We start from the raw sequence: 24,324 nt of genomic DNA on the forward strand, positions 1-24,324 counted from the left end.
AGATTTTTCTGACTGCTCTGAAGAAAGAAAATAATGACTTAGGACTATAAATTCCAAGCTCAAGACAAATGTAGGAAAGCAAAGAGTTGTTGTGCCTGAGCTAAAACAATCCTTTATTTCTTTTAGCTACAAACTGATGCTATATATAATTTCTTATTCTGTGAGTGGCTGAACTGCATTGAAAATTTTAATCATAATATTGCCAACTTAATTATTTTTGATTAATTGTGTTGACTGGGAAACAGTAAGATTCTGAAAAATGGAATGGGGACATTGGGCAGATTTCAGAAATTCTTAATACCTTGAACCCAGAAAATTACTGAACACTCATTGATTGCATTTGTCTTTATATCTGAGTAATTTAGACTCACATTGACTAAATAATTTGAAATAAATTCACCTGTGGTAGTTGCCTAACCTTCTAAAATTTCTTCTGTATTTATAATTATTCTCTATTAGCACCAGACCCACGAGGATGAATAAAAATATGAGACAGTCATAGGTACCAAATAAACTTCCAAATTGATAGATTGCATCCAGCTGTATTGGTTGAGTTTTTTAATCTGTTGATTTAGGTATTCCACTGTTTTGATTGTGTTAAGAGGTCTAAAGTTGAGTGGATATAGTGTGGTATATCAAAAAAAAGTTTTCTTACCTTACTTTGCAAACCCTTAGGTAAAGAAAAGGATTTTCTCATTGATTCATGAAGACCAGATATCACTTTGAATTAAAAGTTAAAAAGAAGTTACTTCAAAAAGACACTTAATGTAGGATGCAACCCCAAATCTTAGAAAACATGCTTTTGGTTAATATTTAAAAAATAAAAATGAATACTACTGTCATGCTAAATACTATCAAGTCTATATGATGGAAATATCTATAACAAAATCTATAACAATTTTCTTTTTTCATTATTTCCTGATATGAAGAATGATAACAGAAAGTTCATGAAAAACCAGAATGTGAAATCACGGATATATATGTACACATATATATACACACATATACAATCACATATTTTGGAAACAATGTAAGTATATTGGTAAAATGAATTTTCTAGTCCTGATGGGAGCTTTTCACTTGAAAAATGTGATGTATTTATGAAATTTTAATGTTACCAGTCCCCTCCCGTACAATTTAAGCTAGAATTTTATCTTTGAAAAAAGGAGGAAAACATGAGTGTGTTTCTCTTAAACTGATTTTTAGTAAGCAGAGAGAACTTGTACTAGAACACATGATAAGTCTAATCTTAGATAGACTTATGAAAACGTATCTCTCTTACCATCTTTTGAGCATAAATTCACATTGATTTTCAAGATATTGTAAGTTATATTTTATCCTCTTTGTCAGAGCTTATTCCTCCCTTTGGGCAACTTGTTTTTTAGGTAAAGTCCTCAAAGAGCTAGATGTTTTTGATAAGGATTTCTTATAACTGGGTAGATATTCTGCTATAGTCATTCTGGAAAGGTGCTTTTTATTTTTGAGAAACTTCTAAAGACAAGGGGTCTTGGAACTTTTGTAACTATTTTACAAATGAATGCTGATACAAATTTAAACTTCAGTAGACCCATGGCATGTCACCCCCTGAATGTTGACTCTGGAGGACAGAATAATTTTCTGGTAGAAATTTTTTCAGTTCTGACCTGAAAAGTTGGAGATAAAACTTAATTTTGTCCTTTTTTCTATAATTCACTAAATTTGGCATCCAGTGTGTTGTGTTTCCTAAATGAACTTTAGCAGATGAACTGAGCTGATAGTATTTAGACTCAAAGAAACATCTGAATCCTGGTTTGTGTAGATGGGCAATCTACCTGCAATATTAATGAAATCAGACAGCTTTTACACTTTTACCATATGTATACTGCCAATCCACTCCCCTTCCCCCCTACACACATCAGTTATCTAATTGTGTAGACTAGCAATGAAACATTAAAATAATGTTTTTGTTGTTTTCACATGGGCAGGCTCTGGAAAATGAACCCAAAATAATGTATTAATGAGCAAATTTTTAAAACCTTTTGTTATTTTTCTGAAGCAAAGGTAAATTTCTCATGATTCTTGCTGACTGCTATAGCAGCATTTGAGGAAGGAGAGAATCTTCTATATATTTCTAATAGATGAAAATCAAATCTGATTGCAAATCATTTTATTTTTTAATCTTAAATTATGCATGAAGCTTTTGGTACAAATTATTTAGCATAAGTTAAATTTAAATTGCTCTCTACTAACCAATATCAGTATATTTCTGCAAGCATAGTTATATTGAAATAAACCTAGCAAAATCCAAAAATAAGATCTTGAAATAGAGATCTGAGCTCATGATTGGAAAAATTAGACAAAGAAGACCAAATTTAACCCAAAATGAGCTGAAGAAATGAAATTACAAATGTTTTAATAGGAGAAATTAAATAGAAGATTAAAAATTAATCAACAAAAGTAAAACAGTCATTGAAAAGGTCAATAAAATTGTCTAATATTTAGCTATATTGACTAAGGGTGGGGACATTACTACTGACCCTATAGTAATAAAAGGGATTATATGTGGATACTATTTATACAAATGTATGCCAGCAAATTAGATAACCTAGATGAAATAGAAAAATTCCTAGAAACATTGACACTGCCTACACTGAATCAAAAAGAGATGGAATATATGAACATAAAATAAGTAGTTGAGATTAAAGCAGTAATCAAAATCAAGAAGTCCAGGACCAGGTTGCTTCATTACTGAAGTTTACCAATAATTCCAAGAATGAACACATACCCTGCTTAAACTCTATCAAAACCCTTCAATAAACTCATTTTTTGAGGCCAGAAGTAACCTAAAACCAAAGCCAGATAAAAATATCACAAGAAACGAATATTACAGATAAAAATCCCTTATGAATATTAAAAAAATGTCAACAAAATTCTAGCATATAGAATCCAAAAGTAAACGAAAATAATTATATTATATTATATAGTGGGATTTATTCCAGATATGCAACAGCACTTCAACATAAGACAATAGATGAATGTAATATGCCATGTGGACAAACAAAAGGGAAAAATATGCAGAAAAGGCATTTGCATTTATTAATGAAAAAACTTAGACTAGAAGGAAACTTTCTCAACAGATAAAATCATATATATATACTTTCCCCAGGGTAGCTCAGGAAAGAAATAGGGCCAGGTACTTTGACCTGGAAAATGAAATATACACTAAACAAAGGAGCCACTGCTGGCCTGAGCACAGGCCATGTGAGAGGGGTGCCTCCCCGAGCAGGTGCTATCTGTTCCTACAGGACCTCCACCAAACCACCTCTGAGCATCTGTCCGGCTGGTAGAAACATCACCTTAAAAATATCCTGATCTAGGGAATATGCCTGAGAAGTAAATAGTCATTTAGTTTGCATGTTTCTGAATCTGGGATCTTTTACTCAACATAATGTTTTGAGATTCACTCCTGTCGTTACAGTGGTTTTTAATCAGAAAAATAAATATGGCCATAATTATAATGTGTGTTTCTTCATATAAACTTCTTTTAATACTAAACATTGAAAGACCACAAAAGGTCCATTTAGTGTTAAATATTTATTATTTAATATGATGTAGACATTCAAAATTAACTCTATAACAAAAGTTTACTTATAGAAAAGTGATCAAATTGCAATTAGAAAGTAAGCCAATAGTGCAAGCAACTTCAAGGAGTCATGAGGAAGTAACCTTGCCTCCTGCTGGAACCAACCACAAAGCAGGACAAAGTACATGAAGTGCTATTTTCAGACACTGCTGCTAGTCAGCACAGAACCACAAACTCTGAGAGAGGAAAGAGAATGAGGGGGAATGAGTGGTCACCAAGCTCTCTGGGACACAGGGAGAGGGGAACAGGGAAGGGCAGAGTCTTGGAGAGGATGGTGCTGCTAGAGAGAAAGCTCCAGAAATCTACTCAGAGACAGAACTCACAGAGCTATGCACATTCAGGAAGAATTCCACAAGGCCAAAGAAAAACTGCCAGAGGTCTGTGGACCAAAAAATTCTCAGAGCTCACACAGGACTGGAACATGCCTGAGCTCCATCCAACCAGAGTGGAGACATCACTGAAAAATTTAGGCTATCAGAAGAGAATACAAAAGGGCCACTCTTCAGCAGTCAGGTATACTAGTCCAGAATAAAGGCTACATTGGACCTGTCCTAATGAGCCTAAACACAAACCATAACTAAGAACCAGGTATTCCACAAGTAACTGAATTATCTGCCAAAACTAATGTCAACATTGTTTAAAGGAAGATGATGAAATTCAGTCCAGCTCAAAAGAAATATAATGGAAGCACAAACCCAATGTGAAATTTCCTAGTAACCATATTAAAATTAATTTTAGTAATTTTTCTCATTTTGCCAACATACTGAAGCTACTGTCTTCCAACGTGTAATTCATATAAGATAGTTACTAATGAGATTTTACACTCCCTTTGTGTACTGGTCTTTGGAATTCTAGTGTGCAGTTCACACTTATACACATGGAGTAGTTGTGTTTAAGCTGCTCAGTAGCTACATGAGCTAGTGGCTGTTGGATCAGCCCCGGTGTAGGTTCTCAATAACTTAACATTCACAATGTCCAACATCCAATAAAAATTACTAAGCATGTAACAAAACAGCCAGTTGTGATATATAACCAGAAGAAAATCTGTTAATAGAAAGAAAGCTAGTAAGACAGAGACAATGGTATTAGTAGTTAAGGACTTTATACAATGGCTATTATGAATACTGTGAACATGCTCAAGACTTAAAGGAAACCACAAACATAATGCGAGAGAATGGAAAATGCAAAAAAGAACCAAATGGAATTCCAGGGATGAAAAACAGAATATCTGAAATGAAAAGAAAATCACTGGCTGGAATTAACAATAGCTTAAAACATTGCATTGGAGAACAAGACATCTATTCAAACTGAAGTAGAAAAAACTGAAGGGAAAATAAAGACTAGACCTTTAGTAACCTGGGAAACTATCAAGATGTGACTCGGTCTCAGAGAAGAAGAAAGAGAGCCAAGGAGAGAAGAAAGCATTTGAGGAAATAATGGCTAAAAATTATCTGAATTTGATGAAAACTAAAATTGCAGATTCAAGAAGGTAAAAAAATGTTAACAGGACAAGCTCAAAGAAAACTACACCAAGCTACATCAATATCAAATTGTTGAAAATCAGATATGAAGATAGAAATACCTAAAGGAGCAGCCAGCAGATTTTTTCTGTAAAGGGCCAGCAAATAAATATTTGATGCTTTGCAGGCACACATGGTCAGTATAATGTTTCTTTTTATCTCAAAGTTTTAAAACTGTAAAAGACAGTCTCAGCTTTGGGCTATACAAAAACAGACTACAGGTCAGAGCAGGCTTGTGGCCTGTAGGTACCAGTCCTTGATCCAGACAAAAAGGTACATTACATCTGGAAGTAAAAGATGAAAATAACTGACACTTCTTCAGAAGCTGCACAAGCCGGATAACACAGTGCCCCTGCCCAGCAGGAATGGGGAGAGGAGAGGTCTCCCTGGCTCCTGCAATCTCCTAGGGAGGGCTGGCAGAGGGCCCTTCTGCTCAGGGTAAAGGTGGTGAGCCCATGCCTAGGACAATGGACCTGGCAGTAGGGGCTTCCCAGAGGCAGGTGGATGCATAAACACTTGCTGAGGAGCTGTGCAGATGCTGGGAGAGGGGACAAGGAAATTAGAAAGGGGTGGGCAAGAGCCCCAACTTCAGCTCTAGGCCCTCTAGGTGGGGACAAGGAATCCAAGAGGGGGTCAGGTGTTGGTGTGGACCACCCATATGCACACAACCTGGGGCCAAGGAACCATCACCCCAATGTGCTGCTGCCTCTTGGAGGGACATGGAGTGCAGCAGCAGCCACTCCAAGAAGGGTAGCCCTGGTTCCAGGGCATCTCAGGAAGGATTGGAGCCAGGACCTGCTTCTGAGCTGTAGAAAAACCTGGGGCCCACACCAGGCAGCCATGGTCTGCACTGTCACCCACAAATAGGTCAACAGGTACTCCTAGGGTGAGGACTTGCAGGAGGGAGCCCCACTCCTACCAAGCCCCTTGATGTGAACCTCAAGCTGTAGCTTCAATTCTGAGGTGAAGGCTGAGACTGCCATGTGTCTGCTCATCTATCTGCCTATAAGAGGGAGAATGCCAGCCAGGAGACCCAGTTCCACCCAGAAATTGAGATCTGCATGTGGGGTCAAGGGAGGGCCCACGAAAGGAGATCATGGAATGAGGTGGGGCAGCACCTGAATGACTGGGGCCCCTGTCATGGCCTCCTAACCTGTACTGTTGCCTTGGGGGGGGAGGGGGGCTTTGGAACTCAAAGCCTACATCAGCCATGAGAGCCTGAGACAATTTCCATGCATGGACCCTACAGCAGGGCAGAGGTCCAGGGCAGAGACCTGATTTGAGGTTGGGGTGGGGAAGGAGCAGAGGTCATGGGGTAGAGGGGGAGGGGATGTGGGGGGGACAAGGGGATGCAGGGTTTGGGGGAGAAGGGGACAGGGAGGGAAAAGGGGACACAGTGTGAGAGAACGATGGGGGCCCTGCTCACTACCCATGCCAGGAGGCCCTGGCCCAGGCCCAACTGAGAGACCTCACTCCCCTGAGCTGCAGGTGTGGCTTTGGTTATGAACTTAAGGCCCAGTGTGGCCCCCACTGGTGGTCATGACCCAATCTGCATCCACAGCTATTTACACCCAGTAGGTGGTCACTGTTGACAACTGCAGCAAGTATAAACATTCTCAGAAAAAAACTTGAAGGAAGCACATCCTTTAAGAATAATTGGACTTCATAAAAAAGTTTGATCTGGCTTTAGATAGAACACATGTGTAACCTCTGGTCTCAGAACTGGGCTTCTGGAAGAAACCCTGAGGAGCAGAGACACAAGAATCTGTCCATTCCCTGGACATCAGGGACAACTTGTGACTGGGCCAAGGTGACCCGGCAGGCAAAGGGGCCTTTGGTGGCCATAGGGGTATGGGAAAATGGCACACAAACAAAACAAAACAAAACAAAAAAATAACTGATCTGGGCTATATCATATATAAAAGTTAACTCAAAATGGGTCATGGAATGGTAAACCTAAAAATTCTAGAAGATGACCTAAGAGAAAGTCTTTGTGACTTTACTTTAGGCAGATTTCTTAGAAACCACACCAAAGTGGAGTGCATAGAAGTAAAAAGAATGGACGAAGTAGATTTTGCCAAAATATTAAAAGCTGTGCTCTTTGAAGGACACTGTTATGAGAAGGAAAAGACAAATCACAGACTGGGAGAAAATGTTTGCAAAGCATGTATGTGATAAGGGAGTTGTATCTAAAACAAAGGATTCTCAAAACTTGTCAACAAGAAACCACCCAATTGTCAAAATTGGGCAAAACATTTGCACTGACACCTCACCAGGAAGACACAGAAGGCCCAGCATTGTGGGTCCCAGGGGAGCACATAGAGCCTAGAGGAGCTCCATTGGGGTCCCCAATGTCTCCTGTGACAATGCCAGCCTGTTCCCCAGGATGGCTGGGCATCTGCTATTGCCCCAACACAAGGTGGCCTGTTCTCCACAGCCAGAGCAGGGAAAACCTTGGCACAAGGTGCTGTCACCCTCTGTCCTCAGGCTGGCAGGGCTAGGCTGTCCCTGCACCCCACCAGCCTCAGTTCTGCAGTACTGTAGAACTTGCCATTCCATCTTGGGGGAGGCAACCAGGCCCCAGGCTGTCCAGCATGAACTGGGCCCATTTCAGAGTGCTCTGTCCAATGGGGGGGGGGGGGGTGTCAGAGATGCCCACTGAGCTTCCAGGACTCAGAGGGTAACCCCAGCCACAGCAGAAGCCTCACAGATGCCCCCATCTGCCCCTAGGCTTATAGCTGGGGGGCTTGGCAAGGTCTCTCACCTGTCAGGAAGTTCCAGACCCTGGGAGGGGAGTTCTCCTTAGCTCCCAAAGACACAGCCTGGAGACCCCCATCTTGCTCCCTTCAGAGGTGTCAGGCTAAGGGTGCAGGACAGGAGCCCAAGGTCTGAGAACAGCCTCCAAGAAGACCCAGGGCAGACTCCCAATGATGGGGGACCCACAGCAGCCCCCCAAGGGTCTGGGACCAGCAATACAGACTTCACTGCACAGAGAGGCAGGGACCCCTCCCCTCATGGGCCGTAGCCCACCATAGGGTTTACAGATACCCAGCAGTAGTCTCTGTGAGGCAGCTATGGTGTGGCCATGGCTCAGCAATGGGCTGAGCCTTATGGTTAGATCCCATGTTCATGTGTGTGAGGATAAGTGAGGGGCTTGGGGGCCAGACTTCTGGAAAATGTGGCTCATACAGGTTGCACCTCTCTCCACCCAGTAAAGCCCCTTGGGCCCACTCCCACCCAGGATCCCCAGGCAGAGGGTCTGAAGACTCTCCAGAGAAGAAGCCAGCAGTCCAAAGGGAGAGGACATCATGCAGGGCACAGTCAGCTGAGGGGACAGCTCCTTCCAGAAGCACTGCAGTCAAAGGTTTCACTGGCCCCAGCTGCAAGTTCCCTTCCCAGGGAGCAGAGGGGACCCACTAAGATGGATTTAAGAGTACACATGGACACAGAGAGAGCATGTTGGTACCATGGAGACACTCTTGGGCAGGCCATGGCACCAGAGCCTGTCCACTGTCTGTGGGCTTGCCATGAAGGGACTCAATTCCTCCCAGCTCCACATTGAGCACATTGGCATTGGGAATGCAGTTGCACATGGGCTGGCCTGACAAGGAGTGCCAGGGCAACTCCTGGGGCCTGCTGGGGGGGGGGGGGGTTCACTGCCACCTCTGGCATAGGATAGACAGAGCTGCAGCTGTCCTGGCTCAGGACACCTGGAAAAATGACCTTTTCCCTCACAAAGCACCCACTGTGCCCTCACCAGTGAGCAGTGAGTGCCAGGGAACAGCCAGAAGCACCGAGGAGGCCTGGCCTGCATTCGGCCTGAGATGACAGGAGCTGAGTGCCCCTCCTCTGATGCCCCTGCTCCACCCACCATGTCCCAAGTTCCCCATACCTAGTCCCTAGTACAGGTACTCCACATGTTTGTTTCAAACCCTTTGATGTCCTGGCTCTGAGCACCAGGCCCCATGACTACCTGAGCACACCCCAAGGCCGCCCCCAGGCACAGGGCAGTGGGTACCCAGTTACCTGGCTGGATCCAGTCTGCCTTTGGGCCAACTGTGAGTGCACCCCCCGTCACCTCTCTGAGCAGGTCACTGAGTGACAAGGGGCCCAGGATGTTCATGCAGGGCAGGGATACCCCACAGCAGGGACATCAGGGAGCTCCTGAGACCCTCAATTGTGGGCCCAACCCACTGACACTCATCAGTGATGGGGGAAGACTCTGGCTTGTGATCCATGTAGGTGACATTCACAGCTGCTTAGCCATCCCCCAGTGGCTCCCTAGTTCTCTCAGGTGCTCCACCAGCCAAAGGCCCAGGTTCAGCCCCATGTGGATGCTGGGGACCCCTACAAGTGCCCCTGCTGGGCCCATGGAACAAGAATGGACCTGGCTGAGGACAGGGTTGGGAAGGTACCAGAAGCATAGCAGCTGTCAGCATCCATGGGGCCCAGTAGCCTGAGTGGCCTGTGGCTGCAGGCCACAAAGGGCAGGGAGGGCTGGGGCTGCTATGAAGGGTGATGCCCTGTCAGTCAAATGGGGTCTCTGCAGGACTGAGTGGCATAGGACTGCTGGCAGGGGCTCCTGGCCCCAGGCACTGTGACCTGCCTGACCAGGTCAGGCTCTGCAGGTGCCTGGATCCGAGGGTTATGGGGGTAGGAACAGCCACTGTTCAGGTTTGTGTTGGGAGTCCTCTTCCCTGCCCATCTATCTGTGAGGCAGGGCCTGAGGCCCTCATGTGGCTGGTGTTCCTGCTTCAAAAGGAGCTGAGACAAGGCTAGGAAGGATGTCAGGGGCTGTGCACTGTCACTGCACAGGGGGGCAGAAAACAGCATGGGGACAGATGGAACTTGAGAGGTCAGTTGCCAGACCCCCCACAGAGGCCCTGGTCACAAATGGGACCAGGTGTCACTGTGCATCCCAGCTTGGTCAGCAAGTGTGACCTGCCCCACAGCTTTTGGGGCTTATAGGGTGCACAGTATCCATCCATGTGGTTGTGACTATTGCTGCTTCCAGCCTCACTGCCATGCCAATTGCCTGAAAGCAAATACAGGTACCTCTCTAGCACCCAGTGCCACTTCCTGCTGCCTTCCATCCTACCCACCCAGGATGCACCTCCCATGTGTAGGGCCCTGAGCCAGGGCAGGACCCCCTCCCCACCCTGCAGGACACTCCCTGTTGTTCTACTGCCCCCATGTTTCAGCCGGCTCCAGGAGCAGATGCCCATTCACTGCCACCAGGATTACAGCCACTGGGGTCAAGGACACCTGGAATCACAGACACCGGGATGATAGTCACCTCGTGGCTACTAGGGGCACAACCACCAGGGCCTTAGTTGCCTGGGGACCCAGTTACTCAGGGTCATAATCACCTGGAGTAAAGGACATCCAGCGTCACAACCACCCAAGGCCATGTCACCTGGAGTCATGATCACCCAGGGTCATGGCCAACTGGGGTCACAGCCACTGAGGACCTCTCCCTTCCCTGGGGACAAAGGGTGAGAACCTGGGTCCCTTATTACTGCATCAAGAGGTCTGGGCCCCTTATAAAGGGACCTCCTGGGTGGATGCCCACTGGGACTTCATGGAGCCCTCTAATACTCTCACCCTGCTGGTCCTCAGGTTCCTCTTGCCACTGGATGGCCCCTACCCTGTTCTAGACACAATGGGGAGCCGGGCACAGGTGTCAGCCCTGGGTAGGGGAGGGGGCCCAGGTGGGCAGGGCCTGAGGCCAAGTGAAAAGGCACTTGCAGGGCCCCCATGGGGCAGGAGGTTTCAGCTGCCCCACGTCACATGGACATGACATCTTGGCTCCTACTGCCCTCAATGGAACCTGCAGGTCGGGGTCCACCCACAGCACTGAGACAGGCCCCCACTCACCCCATGCATACGCCATCTTGTGACTCTGCTTATGGTCACCAGAGGAATGATCCCCCTTGGCTCCCCAGGAACTCTACCTTATCTGGGGAAGAGACCTCAGCCCAAGACCCATGCTCGACCACATGTCTGTGAAGTGCTACCCCCACTGCACCGGGTCCCAGCATGGCATGCTTGTACCCATTTGTGGACAAATGGAGTATCTTAGGAGGGAAGACATGGGACTGACACTTCAGCTGTACAGCCAGGACCCTGTGGGTGTTGCCAGGGCCAAAACACAGATGATGCAGTGTCAGGGAGACAGGATGGGGTGGGGGATGTCCTCAAGGACCGGGGCTCAAGGAGGGGCCTGCTTTGCTTGGGCACCATTGTGGGAGGGTCTGAGAGGTAACTGTGAAGGTGACCCTACAGGGAGGTGACCCTGTGGCAAGTAACTGTGGGGAGGTGACCTTCTGAGGTGGTGACCTGAGAAGGAGGTGACCCTGCGGGGGAAGGTGATCCTGTGGGGAGATGAGTGGCAGTACTAAGCTGAAACACAGTCCAGACAGCAAGTCCAGTGAGAGCAAGGGGGTGGGATCCCATGGCCTTGGGCCACAAGCAGGTCCATATGCAGAGTGCCTGCCAGAAGCCAGGGGGATGGGGGCCCATCAGTCCCAAGTCTCAGGACACTGCAATGTGACAAAGTGACCCCAAGATCCCTCATGTAGTGGCCAGGCAAGGGCTGCCCAGGAGACTGAGAAATGTAGCCCATCCACTCCTGGGGCCCAGGGGTTCCTGGATATCTGGGGAAGATTCTGGGGGACCAAGGTAAAGGAGCAACTGATGGTTTTAGCCCAGATAAGCCCCTAACACACATGGCCCTGACCCTGAAGTCAGTCCCAGGCAGGGGTCACATCCTTATCAGTACGACTTCCCAAAATGGAAAAAGCCACCTCCACCTTCATTCTGGGCAAAAAGTGAAGCTTCCCTCCAGGACAGCATTGGAAAATGCCCATTCAGGCCCCAAGTTTCCACAGGTGCAGAGAGGATGAGCCAGAATTGTTGGGAACATTTGGGGCCCCAGCCATGGTCACCAAGCAGAAACCTCTCTGGACATGGACTCTGCTTCCTTAGTCCCCTTCTCTCTACTCCTTGGTCCCCATTCTCTCTCGTCCAAGGCTCCCTTCTCCCTACTCCTGTCTCCCCCCTTGCCCTCCTTCCAGGCCCTCCTTCTCCCTTCTCCTGGGGACCTGTACCTGGGGCTGCCTCATGCTCCCATCCCTCCCTCTGAGGGGTCATTTTATCCCTTCATGGTTTCCTGCAGACACCCTCCCTAATAGTCCCTGCAGGTGTCCAGCCCATAGCCAGAGGTGGACAGCTGCTCTCTCACTTCAGGGCCACCTTGGGGAAGCCTCCCCTACAGGGTGTGGCAACTGGTGCATGCTGACACCATGGTCAGGAAGCATCAACACCTTCCTACTAGCTCCTACAGATCCCACTTGGTGCTGCCTGCTGGGAAGTGTCTCATGGTGACAAGGCCAAAGCTCCTGGGAGGTGGTGCCCAGGGCTGGGCACTGATAGGCACACACATGCACACAGATCACACACAGGCACACACAAATGTGGGCCACACACTTGCACACATGCACATGCCAGACATCTCATACAGAGGGACAAGTGGCTAGGTCTTTACCATCCCATGCTTCCCCCCATATCATGCAGTGAGAAATCTGTTGCCCCATGAACACCTACTTGATCTTGATGAAGACAATGTCCACGTCGGTGACGGTGATGTTCTTTCCATCAATCACCCAGCAGTTCCTGCACAGCTTTGACCAGTCCTTTCCAAGTATCTCCCTCCCACTGGCCATCATTTCCCAATGTATGGTGAACCTCTGGAAGGCCTCCTCCAGGGTACTGAGTTCCATGCCTGCTGTGCCTCTTTGGTGCCTTCTGACTCCAGCAACAACCTCTTGTCTGTTCTGTCCTTTGTGGGGTCCCCGGGAGACTTGGGGGTGTCTTGTTGGCAGCTTTGGCCAGCTTGGCTTGCTTTTGGCCATCCTCCTGGTGGGGAAAGGAGGGGTCACTGCTGCCACATTGCCTGAAGCCATGTCCCTACCAGCCTCTGATAGGACAGGATGCTCGGCAGGTCCCTGTGGCAGCCAGGATGGGCCAAGGGGCCAAGACGTGTAGACCTCACCCTGTGGGTGACACCCCAAGTCTCCAGGGACCTCCCTTGAGCCAATACCCAGGCAGACAGGAGGATGGCAGCATTCTTCTGGGAGAGGTATGGGTACCCTTGGATACCAGCATCCATAGGTCCCACCTGCCAGTGCAGGGCTGTGGGGTGAAGCTCCTCCCAAGCCCAGCCAAGCAGTAGGATCCCTAGCCCCCATTATTTGTTATCCTCCTCCACCTAGGGCCACAATGGTCTGTAGTTTTGGGGAACCTGGAGATGTCCCCATCCTCATAGGGCCCTGGGCTGCCAAGTCACCATAGGAAACTGCCTGGCTGGAGGTGATGGGCACTTGGGTCACTGTCAGGCCTGGAGCAGGAGGCATGGGTCACTTTCATGGGGTCCAGCTGTTCCCCATGGTGTCATGTCTCAGCTGCAGCGGCCCCACCCTGCACCCACAGCCAGGCAGTGCAGATGCATCTGTAGCCAGGCCCAGGAACCCAGCTGACCTCATGACCAAATCCCATGGAGCCACCAACCCGTGGCTTAAACCTAAGGGTGGTCGCTGCCTCCTCAAGGGCCTCTGGCACTGCCTGTGGTGGACACAGAGGGGTGCCATCATCTCCAACCTTCCAGTAGCCAAGTGGGGAGTTGCATCCACACAGGGACAGGTATGGGCTGGAGGGTGCCCACCCTGCCCTGGATGTACTCAAGACCAGATCAGATCCCAACCATTGGAAATGAGCCCCACGAAGCTCTGCAGAGACAGAAGCCAGGACCCCAGCTGGGCAGGCACCCAAAGACAGTGGGGGTGGGCCTTAAACACCTTGAGGGACGTAGGATCCCCAGGACTTCTCTGCCCTATAAGCCATGACTTGAGGGTGAGAGGGAGCACAACTGTTTGGGGGCACAGGATGTTTGATGTGGGGTGTGAGGTACAGGGTGCTGGGTGCAGTGTGAAGGGTGCAGGGTGAGGGGTGTAGGGGATGTGGTACAGGGTGCAGGGTAGGTGCAGGGTGAGGGGTATGGGATGTGGGGTGCAGGGTACAAAGTACAGGGTATGGGGTGGGTGCAGGGTGTGTGGTTCAGGATGCAGACTATAAAGTGCAGGGCGCAGAGGGGCTTGGAAGTTGGGGATGTGAGGGGAACATCTGGGGTGAAGAATTAGGCCGGGAGACCCAGCCCTGGCCACCCATGTTGCCAGCTCCCCCACAAGCTGGGCACTTTGTGATGGAATGACACAATGGCATGTGTCAGTGCTGCGGGCCTTGGGTGGGGGGTGTTTGGGTGCCCACCCCTGGGACCATGTCTCAGAACATGCTCCACCATGAGAGATATGCAATTCTGGCCACCCCAGTCTCAGAGATGGGATAGCAGAGGCCTGGAAAAGATCTGCCATGGCAGGGTAAGTGTGGGGGTTGGTCCTTTCCTGGGGGAGGTGTGAAGGGAGGGTGGCTGATCCTGTGTTGGGAGAGAGGGTGTGGGAGGGGGCTGGTCCTGTGATGAGGGAGGGCAGTAGAGTCCTCCTTCATGGCACATGTGCGGCAGGGGCGGGGACAGTGGGAGCGGGGGACAGGGGCGGGGCGGGATGTGCAGGGTGGAAAGTCCTCCCTCTTAGCCACAGAGAACATTTGGCACTTCTCTGTTTCACATATATCTGGATCACCACTATGTAACATGAGACATGTTTGCTTGAACCAAAACAACTCACATGAGATACTTGGTACAGACCCCTCTGTGCCCAGGACAGGTGCCAGGCAGGGCTCTGCATCCCTGGGAATGGGGATGGCTGCTCAGGGCACAGAGATGAGGCTATACTCAGTTCACAGCAGAAGACAGAGCTGGACTCGGCCCAGATCTCCCTTCGCAAACCCTGACCACTTGTCTACTCCATGCACTTTCTCCCTCCCACGGCAGAGGCCAAGGCCCCTCCTGTGTCACCACCCCCCCACGATTTCTAAGGGGAGGAGGAGTGAGCATCCCGCTGTCCCATGAGGGAGGAAAAAAGCATTTGGTGAGAGGCTGCAAGCTGCAGGGACAACACTGCTCACCTGCCCAGTTCCAGATCAGAAGGGAGGAGTTCCCAGGAGTATGCCTGGTGTACCCTGCATACCTGATGTGTGCCCTGTCAGGTCTGTACCCCAGGTACCCAGGTCTCTGCTCCATGTCAACAGGTGTCTTCTGCATACTTATATGTTTGTCCTGCATCCCTAGGTCTGTGCCATGTCCCAAGAGGTGTTCCCTGTGTCACCAGGTATGTGCCCTGTGTCCCCAGCTGTGTGCCCTGTGTCCCCATATACCCAGGTGTGTCCTGGGTCCCCAGATATGTGTGCTGCCTATTGGGTGGGAGGCAGAAGAGGGCCAGGAGAGGAAGTGAGGGTCACACACGGGCATCATGGGCCCAGGTACTCTCTGAAGGCACTGTGGGACCAACTGGTTCTGTACCACCTCCCATTCCCCACAGAACTGCATGGGGTAGCCAGGAGGGCAAGATCAGATAGTTCTTGCCCTCACTGGACTGACTGCTCAATGTGCATTTAGGACATGAGGCTGGGTGTCCAGCATAGCATGACTAGGGCAGGGTGGGCACCTATTGAACTTCCACCTGTGCAGGGGCATCCGAGTCTGACAGCCTGGGGACACAGATTGCTAGAGAAGACCTGGGTAACAGCAGTGTCATTGGGCTCAAGGACAGGCCAGGTGGAAACCTGCATATTTGGGAATCTGCACATGTGAGAATCTGCACCTGTGGGAATCTGCACATGTGGGAACCTGCACCATGGGTTGGGACATGAACATTGGTGTGAACCTGCACACAAGTGTAAACCTGCACAGAGGTGGGAACCTGCCTATGGGTGTGAACCTACATGGAAACCTGCACACATGGAAACCTGAACCTGTGGGAACCTGTACACAGGTGGAAACATGCACAGGAGTGTGACCCTGCACACATGGGAAACTGTACATGTAGGATCCTGCACAAGGGTGTGAACCTGCACATGTGAAGACCTGCACATGGATATGAGTCTGCTCACATGGGATTCTGCACATTTGGAAAAGTGCACATGGGTGGGAACCTTCACATGTGGGAACCTGTACACAGGTAGAAACCTGGACACAAGTGTGAACCTGCACATGTAGCAACCTGCACTCAGGTGGGAATCTGCACATGTGGGAATCTGGACATGGGTGTGAACCTGCACTACAGTCAGAGCTGCACTCTCTAGAGCAAGACATACTTGGCTGACTGGATCCATCAGGACCTAAAGTGGCCAAGTGGCCCAAAGTGGCCTAGGCAGCCACCAATGGCCTCTGGGAATGAGGGCCGGACATACACCATGCTGGGTCCAGCCAGAGTAGCCTTTCCTGTTATGCCAATCCCTGATCTGGGTCTCTCCAGGCCCTGCTGAAACCTCAAGTGGTCCCAGAGGCTGGTTCCTCAAGCAGACCAAGAGGTCAGCTCAATCCTCATGACTGCCCCAGGTTTGCTGGGCTGCAGGGCTGGGGACTGAGCTTAGGTGGGATTGGGGAGTAGGAGGCAGGGACAGCTGTGCCACAGGCTTTACAGGTGGAAGCAGACCCTCCAGAAGGGTCAGGGAGTCAGGGGAAACTTCTGGAAAATACAGGTCACAATCTCAACTTATCCTGGTGCCTGGGGACTTCCCTGGCAGAGACCCCAGCCTTGGCTGGATGGTTCCAGTCTCAGGGTGCTGCTGGGAACCTTAAATTAATAGGACTGAGGCCCACAAAAGCAGCTCACACCACATTAGTGCACTATAGTGTCCCCAGGGCTGGGTTCTGCACTTACCAGGGGATACACAGGGTGGCTGCCAGAAAACCCCTACCAGCCTGGGAGTTGGGTATCCCTAAGGACCTGGCCAAGGGCAGGGGACTCTGGGCTGTGTCTAGGGCACCTTTGGGCCACAGACCTGGGCTGAGGGGCCATTTCTGAAGCCCTGGCAAGGACAGCACTGGAAGCCCCTAGGGTGGTACAGAAAGATGGACCGAGCCAGGGTGCTGGGAGTGGAGTTGTCCCTGGAAGGTCCTGGGCATTCTAGAAGGGGTCCTCATCCTAACAGAAGATGGGAGGGGTGCAGGGGTTAGTGAGAGTGGCCTGGAACAGCTGAATCGAGTGTAGACACAGTACCTGCAGCCCCACCATGATGATGGAAATCAGGACCCGATGTCACATGTGGTCCAAGGTGGCCGCATTACTCCCAAAGGACAGGTAGTGGGAACAACCCATATCTGTCAGCAGATGGATGGACACTAAGACACCAGACACTGTGCAAAGAATCCTCAGTCAGGAGATGTGCCATGCTGCAACCAGAGGGAAGTAAGTCGGGTAGAGAGGGCATCCTGGAGGAACATGGAGTAACCAAATTCAGAGATCAGGGTGCAAGGGGGAGTAGGATGGGATGGGGAGATGGGGGGACAGCTGCACGACCTGTGGGTAAAGGTAAGATAGGACCGATTACAGCAAGCTGGTAACAACAATTAAGACAAATGGAAACCAATCAAACAGAAACCTGCCAGAGCCCCAGCAGCAGCACCACATCTTCCCACTGAGGGCTTGGTGTGGGAAGGCCCCACATGGACACCAGCTGGGCTATGAATTACAAACCATGGCAGACTGCGGAGAGATGGGGTGCTCAGCGGCCCAACAGCCAAGCCCCACCAGGAGCCCATCACAGTGCCCTGTGACCCCTGCAGGCTGCTCTGGGCCAGAAACATCACCTGCCCCACCCACAGAGACACCCCCAAGAGGAATGAAGGCCCACATGCTCTGCAGAACCCTGGGCTGGGGGTGCCTTACCCTCACAGGCTCAGGGCAGCTGCAAGTCCTGCCAGGATAGTGGAGGTGGCCCTATGGCCATCGGATTTGTGGAGGAGCTCCCTGCCCTTGTGACACCTGCCTGCCCATGCCCCTGAGCTCTGTGGTGTTGAGAAGGTGGGCACAGAATGCAGGCCTGGGCTCCTGGCCAGTGCTGCCATGTAAAGGGACCTCCAGGATGTCCTCACCCAGTGTGCTGAGCTTGCTGGGGGCCAACACCCACCCTTTGCCTCCCCAGCCCAGCACCCAGATGATGCCCCTCTCTGGTTTGCCAGGACCTCAAGGAGGCAAGTTACTGCCTGGCAGGAGGTAGGGACAGTAGACAGGGCACCTGATAGTGGTGCTAGGACAGGGTGGGCCCAGCTCAAGCCTCTCCATCAGGGCCACCTCAAACCCTGCCCTGGGGTCTCCTTCCATGGCCCCTTGGAAGCACAGTGGTCAGCAGGGATCTGCCTCTGCCATAAAGAACCTGTCCCCAAAGACCCCTGGCACCTGGGAGTGGCAGCAAGTGTCCTGGCCCACCTGCCACCTGTGCAGCCCCTGGGAAGTTTCACTACGGAGCCCAAGACCTCGGCTGCTTCAGAAACAGATGCTGGAGACACATCTACATCCAGGCTGAGAGTGAGAAAATTGGAGCAGCAGTCCTGGGAATGTAAGGGTTTAGGCAGAAAATGGCCTGGGTGGCAAGGCAGGCCCTGGCTCCCAATGGGACCCCAGGACCGAGGGTAACCACGAGAAGGAATAGGCAGGTGGGCCTATGCAACAGTGGCTTCACCAAGGCCACCACATGGGCCTTCTTGAGGCCAAACGTGGGCCTGGGGAACCACCTTGGTTTGGAGGGGGCTGAGTGCTGAAATGGTGCAAGAGGCACCTGAAGGATGCAGGACATCTGATACCCTGAGGGGCTGCCCAAGGCTGCCATTCCTTCAAGTTAAAGGACAGTTAAGACCAAAGTCCACATGGTTTGATCCATTCCCTGGGTCTAATGCTATTTCTTTCATTGTGACAAGGTCGTTCTACCAACAGAGCATCAACTGGAAGTCTGGGTCAAGACAAAAAATGAAATGAAAATTCAGGGAAATGGAAAGATCATGTAACCCAAGTTTCTAAAATCTGGTCACAGGAGATGCAGCAACGAAGAACACCCCTACCACCTGAACGTCCTCTCTGCATGGTTCTGCATCCACCCTCTGAGAGATACAAGGTAAAAGACTGCACTGGCGGGTCCCCAGACCCTGATCACTATTCAGCACAGCCTCCGCAAATGGGCACCCTGCCCCTGCTCAGCCCAGTTACCATCCTCATCGTGGTCCTGGTGTCTGCAGAATACTGGGGTGTGCAGGTGGTGGAAAGAGAAACACAGGTGACCAGTCCTGGGGTCCACCTGGCTAGAAGCCAGCTTGGTCTCAGGGCAGCCACCCTGAGCAGGGGCAAGTAGAGATGAAAAGACATGTCCACGTCCTCACTCCTGGAGTCTGTAAATGTGACCTTGTTGGGAAAAAAAGATCTTTGCAGGCATGATGCAGGACCGGAAGATGAGCCACTTCTGGATTATCCATCCAGTGGCAAATGTCCTCATGAGAGATCCTGTGGGATGAGGAGACCCAGAAGCAGAGGGAAGGAGGACATGTGGAGAGAGGTGGTCACAAGCAAAGTCTACCTGGCACACCAGAATCTCACAGACAAGTAGACTGCTTCTCCCCCAGAGACACCAGTGGGAGCATGGCTCCACTTAATTTGGGATTTGTGCCTCCAAAGCCACAGAATAAATATGTAAGTGGGTTTTTACCTTTTTAAAAATTACAAATACTCTCTCTTCACCCCTCCCTTTCCCTTTCTCCCAGTCTGTTGCTGACCTTGTCTGCTTTCTGTCTCTGTGAATTTGCTATTCAATTCTAATGAGTGACATCACATAGTTTTCACTCTTTTGTGTCTTGTTTATTTCACTTAGCATAATGTTTCAAGGTCCTTTCATGTTGCAGCTTGTCTCATAATTTCATTCTTTCTTAAGATCAAATAGTATTCCAATGTGTATATGGACTACGTTTCGTTCATCCATTCATTTGTGGACAGACACTTGGGTTGTTTCTAGGTTTTGGTTATTGTGAATAATGTGCTATAAACAATGCTGTACAATATCTGTTTGCAACCCTTATTTTCATTCTCTTTGGTTATATTATCTTGACGTGGGATTGCCCAGTCATATGATGATTCTATAGTTAACTTTTTGAGGAACTGCCATATTGCTTTCTACAGTTTCTGTACCATTTTACATTCCCACTAACAATGCACTAGCGTTACAATTTCTCCATATCCTCTCTAACACTTGAAATTTTCCAATTTTTTTATAATAACCTTCCTCATATGTGTGGTATGGTATCTCATTACAGTTTGGATTTGCATTTCCATAATGGCTAGTGATTTGAACAACTTTTCATGTGTTTATTGGCAACTTATCTATCTTCTTTGGAAAATGTCCATCCAAGTTCCCTGCCCATTTTATAACCGGGTTTTCTTTTTATTGTTTCATTTACAAGTTCTTTATATATTCTGGACATTACGCCCTTATCTAATATATGGTTTTAAACTATTTTCTCCCATCCTTTAGGTTGTCTTTTCACTTTCTGGATAATTTTGATCAATGCATGTAAGTTTCAAATTTTGATGAAATCAAATTTATATATTTTCTTTTGTGGCTTGTGTTTTTGGTGTCATATCTAAGAACCCATTACCAAATTCAGGTCATGAAGAATTGCTTCTATGTTATCTTCTAAGAGTTGTATAACTTTAGATCTTATATTTTGGTCCTTGATTCATTTGGGGTAAATTTTTGCATATGTTGTGAGGTAGGGGTTGAATTTCATTCTTCTGTCTATGACTATCCAGTTTTCCCAATAATGTTGCTTGAAGAGACTATTTTATCCCCATTGCATGTGTTAAGCACACTTATCAAAAATCAATTTGCCAGGTGGGCCATGGTGGCTCAGTGGCAGAGTTCTTGCCTGCCACAGCAGAGACTCAGGTTCGATTCCTGGTGCCTGCTTATACAAAAAAAAAAAAAGGAAAGAAAGAAAGAAAGAAAAGAAAAAAATCAATTTGCCTTAGATGTATGGTTCTATTTCTGGACTTTAAATTCTGTTCCACTGGTCTATTTGTCTTTATGCATTTACCACTTTTTTGATTATTGCCACTTTGTAGTACAATTTGAAGTCAGGACGTATAAGCCAACACTGTTCTTCTTTTTCAAAATTGTTTTGGGTGTTCAGGAACTTCTACAGTTCCACAAAAATTTGAAGCTCTGGTCTCCCATTTCTGTAAAAAAAAGACTGCTGAAGTTTTGATAGGGATTGCCCTCAACGTATATACTGCTTTGCAAAATAATGACATATTAATAATGTCAATTTTTCCAGTCCATGAACAAGGGCTATCATGTCATTTATTTAGTTCCATTAAAATTCCTCTCAGTAGTATTTTGTGTTTTTCATTATTCAAGTCTTTTTAACCATGGGTACATTTATTGTGCATGTATTCCTAGATATTTAATATTGTTGATGCTATGGAAAAAGAAAAATATGTTGTTTCAAGGCACCAAGTCTGTGTAATTGATATGGCAGCTGTGGGAAAATGATTCAGCAAGATAAGAAGAAGAAGCATCCCACACAGAGGAAAAATATCTAATATACAATAAAAGTAACCAGGCACACTAGAAAAAAATTACTAAGAACCAGCAGAAATAGGCAACAGAAACAATTTCCAATTTTGGGAGCTTGATCAGACACTGACTTTAAAGTAACTTTGTGTATTATGTACGAAGAAATAAAGGATGAGATAAAATTTCAAAAAAAACTGGTAAGTATAAAAATGTGCATAGCAATTTCAAACTAATTACCAATTTGAAATTATGGAGCCCTTCAAAAATACAATAACTACAACTCAAAACTTGGTGGATGGGTTCAACAGTAAATCATATTAAAAAGAGCTTTAGAGAGAATTAGTGAGTTCACTAGTTAGGTCAAAACAAAGAAACAAGAAAAGGAAAAGGAGGGATAGTACCAGAGAGATGGGGAGCATCTGGGCTCAGGGAGAGGTTCAGATGTACAAGTAATTGGAGTCCCAGAGGACAGAAGGGAGAAAGGATCAGAAGCAATATTTGAAGAATTCTTGCTAAGAATTTTTCAAATCTAATTTAGGAAATCATGTTAAGGTTTCAAGAAGACCTATGACCCTAAAACTGAAAAGTATTAACTGAAAATAAAATTGAAACATAAAATCTTAAGATCATTTAGAGAGAAAAAGTCAAATTACCTTCAAAGGGAACAACTGTTAGATAAGAATTAACTTTTACAGAAATAGTAGAAGCTAGAAAATTATGAGATGCTGATGAAAAATAACTGCCAACCCCAAATTCTTATATGTAGTGAAAACATCTTCAAACACAGGGGTGAAAATGATGATATCAGCAGGCCCACAGTAAAAGGACTACCAAAGAGCATTTACTCAGCAAGGGCAAAATACTCACTGCTCCAAGATTCAGATAGGAATAGAATAAGGGTTTGGAAGTATTTCAATAAATTAACTGTTGATGACATAAAACAAAAATATTACTTTAGTGAATATTGATTATGGAAAGCAGTTGCAATTATAATATATTATAGAATTTAAAATACAGAGAGAGTTAAAATTTTTGATAGCAGTGATATTTGAGTTGGTTGGAGATGAATGGGTTTAAATGTTCTAAGATCACTGATTCATGGCAAGAGACTCAAAGTCCTAATTAGTATCAAATGTTAAATTTCATAAGTCACAAGGGCTCATATAATCTCTAGTGTAAACTAGTAAAACAGCATCCTAAGAGTGTAAAGCTTTCAAGAAAATGGGGTAGAGGGATCTGAAATATTAAAAACATTAATATCAAAAAAGCAGGAAAGAAGGGCAAAAGGAACACAGGCAAGAAGGGCGAATAAAGCACATTAAGACAGATTTAACTCAGTTTATCACTAGTTACATAAAATATAAATGAACTGATATTTATATATCAGTCTGGAAAAAATAAAACAAAATTATGCAAAGTCCATCTCTTATGCTACTTATGGGAGATACTTGCAAAATGAAAGGATATAAAATCTGAAAAAATAAGATTAGAAATACATATATCACGCAAACCCTAAAGAAAGCTGTTGTAGCTACATTAATATCAGGCAAATTAGACTTTAGGGAAAATGCATTACTAGGGCTAAAAAGAGATACTTCTTACTAAGAACAGGTGGAACTCACCAAGAAGATATAATATTCTAAATTAATATGCACCTAACAATATGGCCTCAAAATGGGTAACGCAAACACTAACAAAAACTAAAAGCAGACACAGAAAGTCCACAAAGTGGAAGACTTCAGACACACTTATCTGTAACTGGTTTTTTAAATATTGGGGGAAGAGGGCACTGTACGGAGCTGCAATACTCAGTCCTTCCACCAGAACAACTGTTAAACAGGCAAGAATGGTCTGAACCAGCTATGTTGAAACTCTGGATGCTGGAAAGACCCTGACAGCACCCAGTGAAGGACAGGAGGGAGGGCCTGGTAAGCCATGGTATAGAACCATAAACTGCTCTCTCTGGGACATGGCTACTAGCACCCATCTCCTACATTCAAGGTGGCTGCCATGGGGTATACTCCCTGGCTGGCTGCTGCCAAGAGAAAGGAACACAAAAACCCTCTTCCCCAAGAACAGGGGTAGTAAACATTTTTTATTGTGTGATATAGCAAACATTAAAAAACAATAACTTTTAAAGTACATTGTGATGAGTGGTTATAGAAAAATTTCAGAGTTTGGCATGGGTTACTCTTCCACAATTCCAGATTTTTCCTTCTAGTTGCCCAAAGATACTGTATACTAAAAGAAATATCAGTATAATGATTCAGAAGTCATACTCATTTGTTAAATCCTTTTTTCTCAGTTACAACTCCTCCTTCTCCTTTGATGCTTCTCCCAATCTTTAGGGATATTTCTAACTTTCTCATGTGGAAAAAGGGTATCAAAGCTATTGAGTAGGAGTTGGAACTCTTTGATGTTCTGAAGAGGCTAACCCTTCTGGGACTTGGGGCTTATCTGGTCTGGGAAGCATCCAGAGGTTGTAGGTTTTTGGAAATTAATCTTAGTGTGTGAAACTTCTGTAGAATCTCAGATAAAGCCCTGGATATTCTTTAGGGTTGGCAGGAATGGTTTCAGTTGGGGTTTGGCAAACCACGAACATGGCTCTTGATTAGTGAATTAGGAGGATGGGTCCCAGAGCTGAAGGCAATTATTGCTTCAACCCTC

General features: G+C 47.2%; 1 long non-coding RNA gene across 2 annotated transcripts in view; it reads right to left on the minus strand.

The window, feature by feature from the left end:
- The window catches only part of LOC143669778 (uncharacterized), a 57,622-nt gene that overhangs the window by 12,022 nt on the left and 21,276 nt on the right, over nt 1-24,324 (minus strand). Inside the window, exons 2-3 of one of the 2 annotated variants that reach the window (XR_013169054.1) lie at nt 17,319-17,530; nt 12,748-13,059 (exon numbers count right to left, since the gene is read on the minus strand). This is a non-coding gene — a long non-coding RNA (uncharacterized LOC143669778). Of the gene's footprint in view, nt 1-6,471; nt 13,060-17,318; nt 17,531-24,324 lie in introns of those variants that run through there. The other variant, XR_013169053.1, reaches the window with a different exon arrangement.

The sequence above is a fragment of the Tamandua tetradactyla genome, chromosome 26 (genome assembly GCF_023851605.1).
Source record: "Tamandua tetradactyla isolate mTamTet1 chromosome 26, mTamTet1.pri, whole genome shotgun sequence".
Taxonomy (NCBI): domain Eukaryota; kingdom Metazoa; phylum Chordata; class Mammalia; order Pilosa; family Myrmecophagidae; genus Tamandua; species Tamandua tetradactyla.